Below are 9,977 nucleotides of genomic sequence, written 5' to 3' on the forward strand. Positions count from 1 at the left end.
GCGTGGGATATCTCGTCTCGTGAGGCTTTAATTGCCTCGATGCATAAGCTATCACATGGCCCCTCTGCATCAACACTGCACCCAGTCCCGAAATCGATGCGTCGCAATATACGACAAAGTCCTCCATCCCTTTCGGGAGAGCTAATACCGGGGCTTCGCACAGCCTCTGACGAAGTGTCTCGAAGGAAGTCTGTTGCTCGGGTCCCCATGAGAATGTAACACCCTTTCGGGTCAATCTGGTGAGCGGTACTGCGATCTTGGAGAAGTCCCTAATAAACCTCCGATAGTACCCCGCCAACCCAAGGAAACTCCTGATCTCGAAAGGTGAATTCGGTGCCTCCCAACTCATCACTCCTTCCACCTTGGCCGGATCGACCAATATCCCTGCCTGATTAACAACATGTCCAAGAAATTGGACCTCCCGCAACCAGAAGTCACATTTGGAGAATTTTGCATATAGCTTCTCCGACCTCAGTACCTCAAGGACCTCCCTCAAATGTCCCTCATGCTGCTCTCTAGTTCGCGAATACACTAGGATGTCGTCGATAAATACAATCACAGACCGATCCAGCATCGGCCTGCATACCCTGTTCATGAGGTCCATGAACACTGCCGGGGCATTGGTGAGCCCGAAAGGCATCACCACGAACTCGTAATGCCCATACCGCGTCCTGAATGCTGTCTTCTGGACGTCCTCATCCCGCACTCTTACCTGATGGTACCCTGATCTCAAATCGATCTTGGAAAACCAAGATGCCCCTTGCAACTGATCAAATAGATCATCGATCCTAGGTAACGGATAGCGGTTCTTGACCGTCACCTTGTTTAACTCCCGGTAATCAATGCACATCCGGTGTGAACCATCCTTCTTCTTGACGAACAGAATCGGTGCTCCCCACGGCGAGCTACTCGGCCGAATAAATCCCTTCCCCAGCAACTCCTGAAGTTGCGAGGACAACTCTTGCATCTCTGGAGGTGCAAGATGATAAGGCACCTTCGCAATAGGCGCAGCCCCCGGAATCAGATCGATACCAAACTCTACTTGCCTCGCAGGAGGTACTCCCGGCAACTCCTCGGGAAAAACATCTGGAAACTCGCGCACCACTGGAACCTCCTCCACTGTCCTCGGTCTCTCGAAAGCCTCCCGCGTATCCATTACATACGCCACAAAACCTTTACATCCCTGCTGTAGGCATTGCCTCGCCCTAGCGGCCGAACAAAAAGCTGATCCCGAACGGGTACCCTCGCCGTATACCGTAAGAACTCCCCCACTAGGGTCTCGTATAGTCACCAGTTGACGCTCGCAGTCGATGACAGCGCTGAATTGGCTCAACCAGTCCATGCCCACGATGACACAGACATCCCCCATCGCAATAGGAATTAGGTCAATCGGAAACGCAACCCCGAAAATCTCTAGTACGCATCCCCGAAGAACCTCCGTGGCACAAACCACCCTCTCGGCCGCTATAGAAACGCTCAGAGGCCGACTTAACGGCTCACAAGTAATGCTGATATGCTGACTAAAAGCTAAAGATACAAAGGATCTACTCGCACCCGAATCAAATAACACTAGAGCAGGCATAGAGTTCACAAGAAAAGTACCTACACATACATTAACATAAGCATAACACTTCGACTTTAAAGTAAATACGTGAATTACAGCATACCTGCCACAATATCGGGCGCAGCGCGGACCTCCTCCGCAGTCAGCTGAAAGGCTCTCCCGCGAGCCCTCGGGGCCTCGGCCTTCGCCGATCGAGTCTCAGTAGTCCTGGTAATCGGTGTAGATCCCTGACGAAGCTGCGGGCACTCGGCCTTCCGATGGCCTGTATGGTTGCAGTGAAAGCAAACCATAAACCCCTTAGGGCAATCCCTGGCAATGTGTCCCTCCTTGCCACACTTGTAGCAACCACCAGCTCGACACGCCCCCTCGTGACCCTTGCCGCACTTTCCGCAAGTGTGGCCCTTCGGAACTCCCATCCTCGAATCAGCGGACTTGATCCGCTTGGCTGCCGGCTGAGACTGAGCCGGCCGCCGATCCACCTGCCGAGACTCGGCCTCCTCCCTGGCCTGAGTCTCCAACTCGATCTCGTGCTTCCTGGCGTTCGCCTGAAGCTCAGTGAAAGTACGATAGGTGGATTTTGACACAAACTCCCGGATATCCCTCCTCAAAACGCCTAAATACCGGCTCATCCGTGACTGCTCTGTAGACACCAGCTCTGGGCAGAACATCGCCCTCTCGTGAAACTTCCGTGTGACCACCGCAACGTAATCAGTACCCTGCTTAAGGGTCAAGAACTCCTGAATCAATCGTTCCCTCTCCACTGGGGGAACGTACTCGTCCCTGAACATCTCAGTAAACCTCTCCCATGTCACCGTTGTAATCTCCGCCAGAGTGAAGTTCGCCGTCACGAACTTCCACCAATCCTTCGCTCCCAGACGGAGCTGGTTCAAGGCGAACCGTACCCTCAGGTGCTCCGGGCATGAGCAAGTGTAGAAGCACCCCTCAATGTCGGCGATCCACCTCATCGCAGCAATCGGATCCTGCGTCCCATCGAACTCAGGGGGTTTCGTGTTGCTGAATTCCCGGAACAGCAACGAATCGCCCCCTTGCGGCCTGGCAGCGGCCACAGCTGCGGTAGCGGCAGCGGCTGCAGCCTCAGTCAGTGCAGCGTACCGCTCCTCAAACGTCTCCATCAGTGTGGTCTTAATAGACCCAAACATCTCCGGGATCTCAGCCCGGATCGCTGCAGCTACCTCCTCCTGAATCATCTGACGAATATCCTCGTCGCTCACACTGCTCGAACTCGCCCCATGACGTGTGGTAACCATGATGTCTCTGAAATACAACATAAAATTATTAGAGACTCCATCAAGTACAATTGTACTCAATAACACAACCCTACTCAGTCTCCGATATCCAGGGATTCTTACTTGGGTCTTCCACCGACCCGGTGTCTTCGGTAGTACGGGCCCAATACTACCGACCACACCGTATCAGTATTCGTCCCAAATCTTCCTCCCCAAACCCCGAATAGTGAGTACTCTACCTCTAGTATGCACTATCTACCTGCACGCTATCGAATATCTCATATAAGCAAACTCCCTAGACTAAGGCATCACAAAATAGGCCATTCTAGTCCTATCATGAATACCTAGTCTTCTAGCATGCATAACAATTCATAATTCAGTGCATAACATAACATTGTAAGGTATTCTGGGGATCTTTACCGTTCGGGCGCTGGCTGATCGTACACACTGCTCCGTTCTTGTTTACCACTTTACCATTTATAAAAATTTATGTCTTTATTATTTTTAAAAGATTTTTTTTTTCCTCAAATCCTCGGTTTGAGTTCAGTTACACCCGAAGGTACACCCGAATCCCTCAAACCAAGGCTCTGATACCAATTGTAACAACGCAAATTTTCAAATAAATTTTTCATTTAAAATAAAGTGATTTCATTCAACCAATAATATTTATTCCATGTTTCATATCAAATACATATATAAATTCCCAAGATCTCAAATAGCAGCAGTGTGTATGCATCACGCCGGCGCCTTTCCACGGTCCTCGCTAGTACCTGAAACACATACATAACAACATGTAAGCATAAATGCTTAGTGAGTTCCCCAGTATACGACTTACACATATACGCCTTCCCAGGCCCTGACCTTCCGGTCCACAACACATCGCCTTCCGGCCCGTAACATAATCGCCTTCCGGCCCGTAACATAATCGCCTTCCGGCCCATAACATATTGCCTTCCGGCCCGTAACATATTGCCTTCCGGCCCATAACATATTGCCTTCCGGCCCATAACATTGACAACACATAATACATTTAATCTAACGAACATAGCACATATATCATATATCATACCTGACCTTTCTGTCACATAACATATCGCCTTCCAGCCCGTATAAACATACATATCATGCATAGCAACTACCTTTCTATTTATAGCATATATAACATACATCGTATTCGACCTTCCAGTCACACAGTCAAACCCTTCCGGGTATAGTATAGTGAGAATACTCACCTCGTGGTAATGAAAACTATCAACTCTTGAAATCACTCGCACTCGATCCGCCGATCTGCAGACTCCCTATAATACCATATACCCTTATTAATAATCTTATCATTCAAGACAACTGACCCTAAGAAATTATATGCAGGTCAACTCTGGTCAACGGTCAACTGGACCGGACTCGTCGAGTGCAAAGGTGACTCGACGAGTCGAGACGTCCTCTCCAACTTTCCCTGATGTTCCCTTTCTACTCGTCGAGTATCCCCCTTGACCCGACGAGATCCACGTGGAAGAATCGCGGGGCCACCCCGACTCCACTCGCCGAGTCTGAAGAACAACTCGGCGAGTCCCAGTGAATCTTCAAGCTACTCGCCGAGTCTGTTCATTGGACTCGGCGAGTCCATGCCATGCAGTCGATCAACTGCTTCCTGAAATACGTATGGTCCCGAAATACACAATCATGGGACTTTCTAGACCTCTAAACATCCTATTACTAGGGTATAAACGTTTGGGTAACAACATAATAATCCATCTAATCACCAAATGGGTTTCATAAACCCTAAATCCGTGTACACCTCAAAATAACAGGAATGATCCGAAGTATTACCTGAAAAACGTGCTCTCTGTGTCCCCAAACCTCAGAACTCGATCCCCTTGATCTTCTTTTGGCCAAAACCCTTCCTCCTCTTGCCTAACAAATTCTTCAAGGTTCCAATAGCCTTCACTTCTGCTCTAGATGTCCACAGACGCTTAGGTTCTTCTCAATCGGCCAAAAGACGGACAATGACGGCCTAAAAGGCGTTATATACGATCCAAAACCAAACGGCTAGGGTTTCTGCTGAACAGCATCGACTCGCCGAGTCCATATCTGGACTCGTCGAGTCCAGTCGCGAACCCGCGACCAAGTCTGTGGTCCTACTCGGCGAGTCTGGCTCCAACTCGCCGAGTCCCTTCCTAAAATGCCCCAAAAATATTTTTAAAGCAATACCTGAAATTCCGGGCTGTTACAATATCACATGAAATTTAATACCCTCATAAAATGATATTAGGATTAAGGGAGTTGAAGGTACTTGTATTCTTCGAGGAAACAACTATCATCAAGATCATCTTCTAAATCTTTGAGTTCTTCTGTCTTGTTATCGATCCGAGATTTGGTTTTAGGTTTGGAATCTTCATCTTCTACAGGAGTGAAGGGATCGGGTTTGAAGGAAGAGGGTTTGGGAGGTAAGTTCCTGAGTTTTCTTTGAATATCATCCCATTGAGTTGATACTCCTTCAACATCTTTGTAGACAAAGTGAAGATCAACTTTATCACTTGGCTCCCAAGATCTCTACATGCATAAGGAATAATGGGTATTAAGATTTAAGAGATTACATAATAAAAGTTATAGAATCTGAATTACAATATAGATCATACCTTCATATATCTTTCCTGCCCATCAAAAGCCATTTGTAGTTTCAGCTGACTTCTGGTAGAAGCTAGGATTTAAAAAAAGTAATTAAGTTAGCTTTATCAAATTTAATACATGAATTTGGTAACTTTTTAAGGAAATTGATAAAATAGTAAGAACATGTGTCTCCAAAGAGCCGAAACCTCCTTCAGAATCAAGAATGTTGATTAGCTCTTCCAATCCTCCCATGATTGACTCAATGAGCGACTCAACATATAAAACTGCATCTTGACCAATTCTAGTTAACTGCATCAACCAATCAATATTCAGTAAATTTCCCTTCAAAAGATAAAATAAAATTTACATATAAAATTTAGAGTAAGTTACAATTTAGAGTGGTGTCCAGGTCAAGAGCATGATATTAACTGCATTGTCAACTGTCATTCCAGGTATAACCTTCATCAACACTTGCACAACATATTCCCTCTTGTTGTAGTTGTCATTGTGTAGCATCACTCTATATGGTGGTGCCATTTTCCTTGATTTCCTAAAAAAACAAAAAAAAAAAAAAAAGGTAAATCGACCTAATCTTTTACTATATGCATTTCAAACTTCATTAAAAGTGATACAATACCTCAAGTATGAACATCCCTAATTGTATGAATATTGAAAATAATACATTGAACATCCATCCATAACTAACTGTATGAATATTGAAAATAATACCTAATTGTATGAACATCCATCCATAACTAACTGGAGATCCTATTTCAATATCAATTGCAAGAATAGAACAATCTGGAGAACCAGTGAGGATCACTGATGACAAAAACACACATTCAAAATCAAGTTTAAAGAAATAGAAACTATGTTGCTATTGAGGGTAAAAAGTAAATTACATGGTTCAAGAGTATATAAAGTATACGGCGGCTATTGCCGCCGCTCTCTAGGACCCACGAGCTAGCATTCTTGGAGGTGGTCCATGTTGAGGAGGTTTAGGAGCATTAGTTGATTTTGAAAAAGCAGAGGTTAAAGCTGCCATGGCTGATGCTCTTTGGGTGGCCTCACTAAGTTTATTTCCCAGGGGCTTAACATCTTGGCTCTGTTGTAATAAAATAATATGATAGGGGCCACTTAAAAAAAATTAATCCAAAAAAAAAACTTTTTATATAAGAAATACCTCTGCTACACAGCCTATGCCGAAGAGTTGCACAGCCTTCTTGTGGAATGCATTTCCGTGAGCCTGGTTCCATTGAGAAAGAGAAAAATGAGATACAAATTAATTATTAATTATTAATACATATGTATACATACAATAGTTTTTGTAGGATCCCATGAGAAATATGTTGTGAAGAAGCAAGGTTCGTTTCCCTCTGTTACTCTGTATAATATGACAGATGGGGACAAGGAATCCATAGATGCAACCAGCTCTACATATTTCTGAAATCAACTTATTAAAAAAACATACCAACCAATACAACGTATAATTTTGCATTTGTATAATAATTATTATTATTATATGTACCTCGCCAGTTTCAAAATCGTTTTGTTTTTCCGTTGACTGTGCTAAATGACCAACCCAAACGATGACCTCAGCATGTGTATCTAATATCAAGACATCCTCTGGAAACAAGTCATCTTGTTCAAAGCTGTGAACTTCTTCAATCTCTAACTTTCCTATAGAGGAAAATAAGATGATAAAAATAGTTGGTGGATATAATCAGCAAAAATGAACATGTGAAAGATAGATGATGGTTTATGGTTTTGAAACCTTTATTGCTTATTACTTCAAACAAGTGAGGTTCACGGATGATTTCCTGTGTTACTTTGCTACTTGAGTAGCTTTGTTTTCCACCAAGTGCAAGCCAGAAAGCTAAGCTCTCTTTTCCTTCTCTAGAGAATTTTACAGGTACTCCAGACTAAAGATATAAGAAAAAAGAGTTGAATAAATTATCAAGGATTGGAAAGGGGTATAAAAGTAAATAAAGATGTAAGACCAATAATTTAAAAAGCATACCTTCAAAAGTTCAACAACTTTTGCTGCTAATTGCTGTTGTTCAGGTGTACTCTGGTTTCCATACCCTCTCTACTTGTTGAGCTTTATTATTATGAACTGAAGTTCCTGATATTTCAATCAGTGCAGCAGTATCTGGACTGTAGGTCTCATCATGCAGTCCTTTCTCTGCAATGTAGTTTTTATAACCAGAGCTCAATCCACCCTAGTAAAAGTAAAACCAAATATTTACCATAGTTAACAGCCTTCTTCTAGAGCTATATCTTTTACAACTACTACAAGTGGAAGAGAGTACCTTGAGAACAACCATAGGCTGAAAGATAGCAACAAATTGTGGTGCTTCTTTTCCTTGATGCATTCGACCCTACGATAAGATACTAATATTTCAAAACTAAATTTATATATAATCAGCAGTGCAACAAGTAAAAAAAGCTATTATATTTATGGTACCTGAACAGGTTTGCATTTCATAGAGTTGAACATTGAAGTAGTTTGTTGAACAACTGTTTTTGGTCCTCCTGTGATCAGACAACATAACAAGTCTTCATCCCAAATACACAATTAAAGATTTTTTTTTCTTAAAAAAAAGAAAAGAAATAATATGGTTTTAGTTTACCTGGATGCTATCCTTCCCAATCGAGCAGCACATGTAGTGATCTTCTTTCTTTTCATCAGAATGGTAGGAGTAAAGACAAATATAGCAATCTCCACTGTAAAATTTTCCAATATCCTCCTTGGGTAATTCCGTCTTTTCTTCACCATCAATACGCCATACCTAAAGAGCCCACAATTATTTTATCTTTCTACATTAAATCTAAATGTAGCAACAAGTTTATGATCTGAAACCTCAATTTTTCCATTTTCTCCAAGCAAAGGTGGAACTTCCTCCTCTACAGGAGCCGTTTTTGTCTGACCTTTGGCAAAAGCACCTTGTTGCTTCAGCAGAGCTAGTCATTAGAACAAGAGTAGAACTTAGGGTAAGTTTTAGAAAAAGTCAAAAATAGCCCTAGAAAACTCAAACACCCATGTCCCATATAACAAATATATATATAAGATATAGAATGAATCTACCTGCTACTTTTCCTCTAGTTTCCTCAAGAGCAGAAGCTGCTGAAGCTACTGACCAAGAAGCAAAGTTGGATTTAAATGAACTTGTCTCATGACCTTGACCAATACGGGTTACAGGAGTTGGCTTTGGCAGATTTTCTTTGAGAATAAACTCCTACAGATGGTGGTTATATTATATAAGGGAGAATCAATAACAGATACACAACATAAAAGATAAAAGATAGTAAAAGGTATAAGAAGGAGGAACATGACGGTGGCGGGGAGTTAAATCATAACACAGTACCTGCTACTAGATGGAGAACCGCCGCTTCCAAAGCCAGCAAGCAAATCATTGAAACCTCTTGAACTCTTACAGGCGGTGCGTAGGTCAGCGACGGTGGCAGAGAGGAGAGATGGGTTGGAGGATAGCTACCGCTGCCACCAGTCTTGTCAGACACGAATACAACTTCTCTGCCATCGCGGTTGTCAAAACCATTGTTGCTTCACAAACATAAATCAATATCTACGGATTATAATCGTGAAGAGGCGTAGCTAAAGCTGAAGGACAACCACCACCAGCGCCAACACCTCCATAGGCAGAGCAAGAGCTTGATGGTGGAGTAGAGATAACTGGCGAGGGCTCGTTCAGATGCTGGTGGAGGCTGTTTAGGGCTTAGGGCTTGAAAGAGAAAGGGAAAGAGAGAGAGGGAGAGAGAGAGAGAGAGAGAGAGAGCTAGAGAGACAGAGAGAGGGGAAGACGAGCTGCTACGGACTATAATCGTGAAGAGGTGTGGCTGAAGCTGAAAGACAACCACCAGCAGCGCCAACACCTCCAAAGGCGGAGCAAGAGCTTGATGGTGGAGTAGAGGTAACTGGCGAGGGCTCGTTCAGATGTTGGTGGAGGATGTTTAGGGCTTAGGGCTTGAAAGAGAAGAGAGAGAGAGAGAGAGAGAGAGAGAGAGAGAGAAATAGAAGATAGAAAAAATGAGGCGGGTTTTCAAAATTTTAGGGATTTCGTTTCCCCCCTTGTCTACTAAAAGCGCGTTTCATTAAAATTATAAAGCGACAGGTACAGACGACGTGCGTTTAAGATAAAGTGCCCTCCGTGTTTTTAATTTTTTTTCTTGAGACACTAAATTAAGGGCACGCAATAATGCGTGATGTGAATCCTTAAATTTTTTGGAGAGATGACACTATTTTAAGGGCACATCCTTTTGCGTTTCATTAATCAGTGTGTGTCGTAAAAAGCGCGTCATTAAAGGTCTGTTTTCTAGTAGTGAGAAAGGAAGTGGAGTATGTATTGTTATATTCATAATGTGAAAAGAAACCAGTCGAATGAGAAAAGAGCCGATAAATTGGTTTACATTCAATCCAACATTCGATTTCTATCTTGTTTCCACGAATCATACACATCCAGTCCACACAAAAAGTGGGACGTCAATCCTGAAAGCACTTATATTGAACGTTTAAGTTCACGATTAGATGACATGGTTTT

At 43.3% G+C, this 9,977-nt stretch overlaps 1 pseudogene; it reads right to left on the reverse strand.

The window, feature by feature from the left end:
* Positions 1-5,082: 5,082 nt before the first annotated feature.
* On the reverse strand, positions 5,083-8,978 carry LOC145029538 (villin-3-like; annotated as a pseudogene).
* Between the last annotated feature and the right edge of the window lie 999 nt (positions 8,979-9,977).

This window comes from Lactuca saligna, chromosome 2 (genome assembly GCF_052625555.1).
Source record: "Lactuca saligna cultivar CGN05327 chromosome 2, ASM5262555v1, whole genome shotgun sequence".
Lineage (NCBI taxonomy): Eukaryota > Viridiplantae > Streptophyta > Magnoliopsida > Asterales > Asteraceae > Lactuca > Lactuca saligna.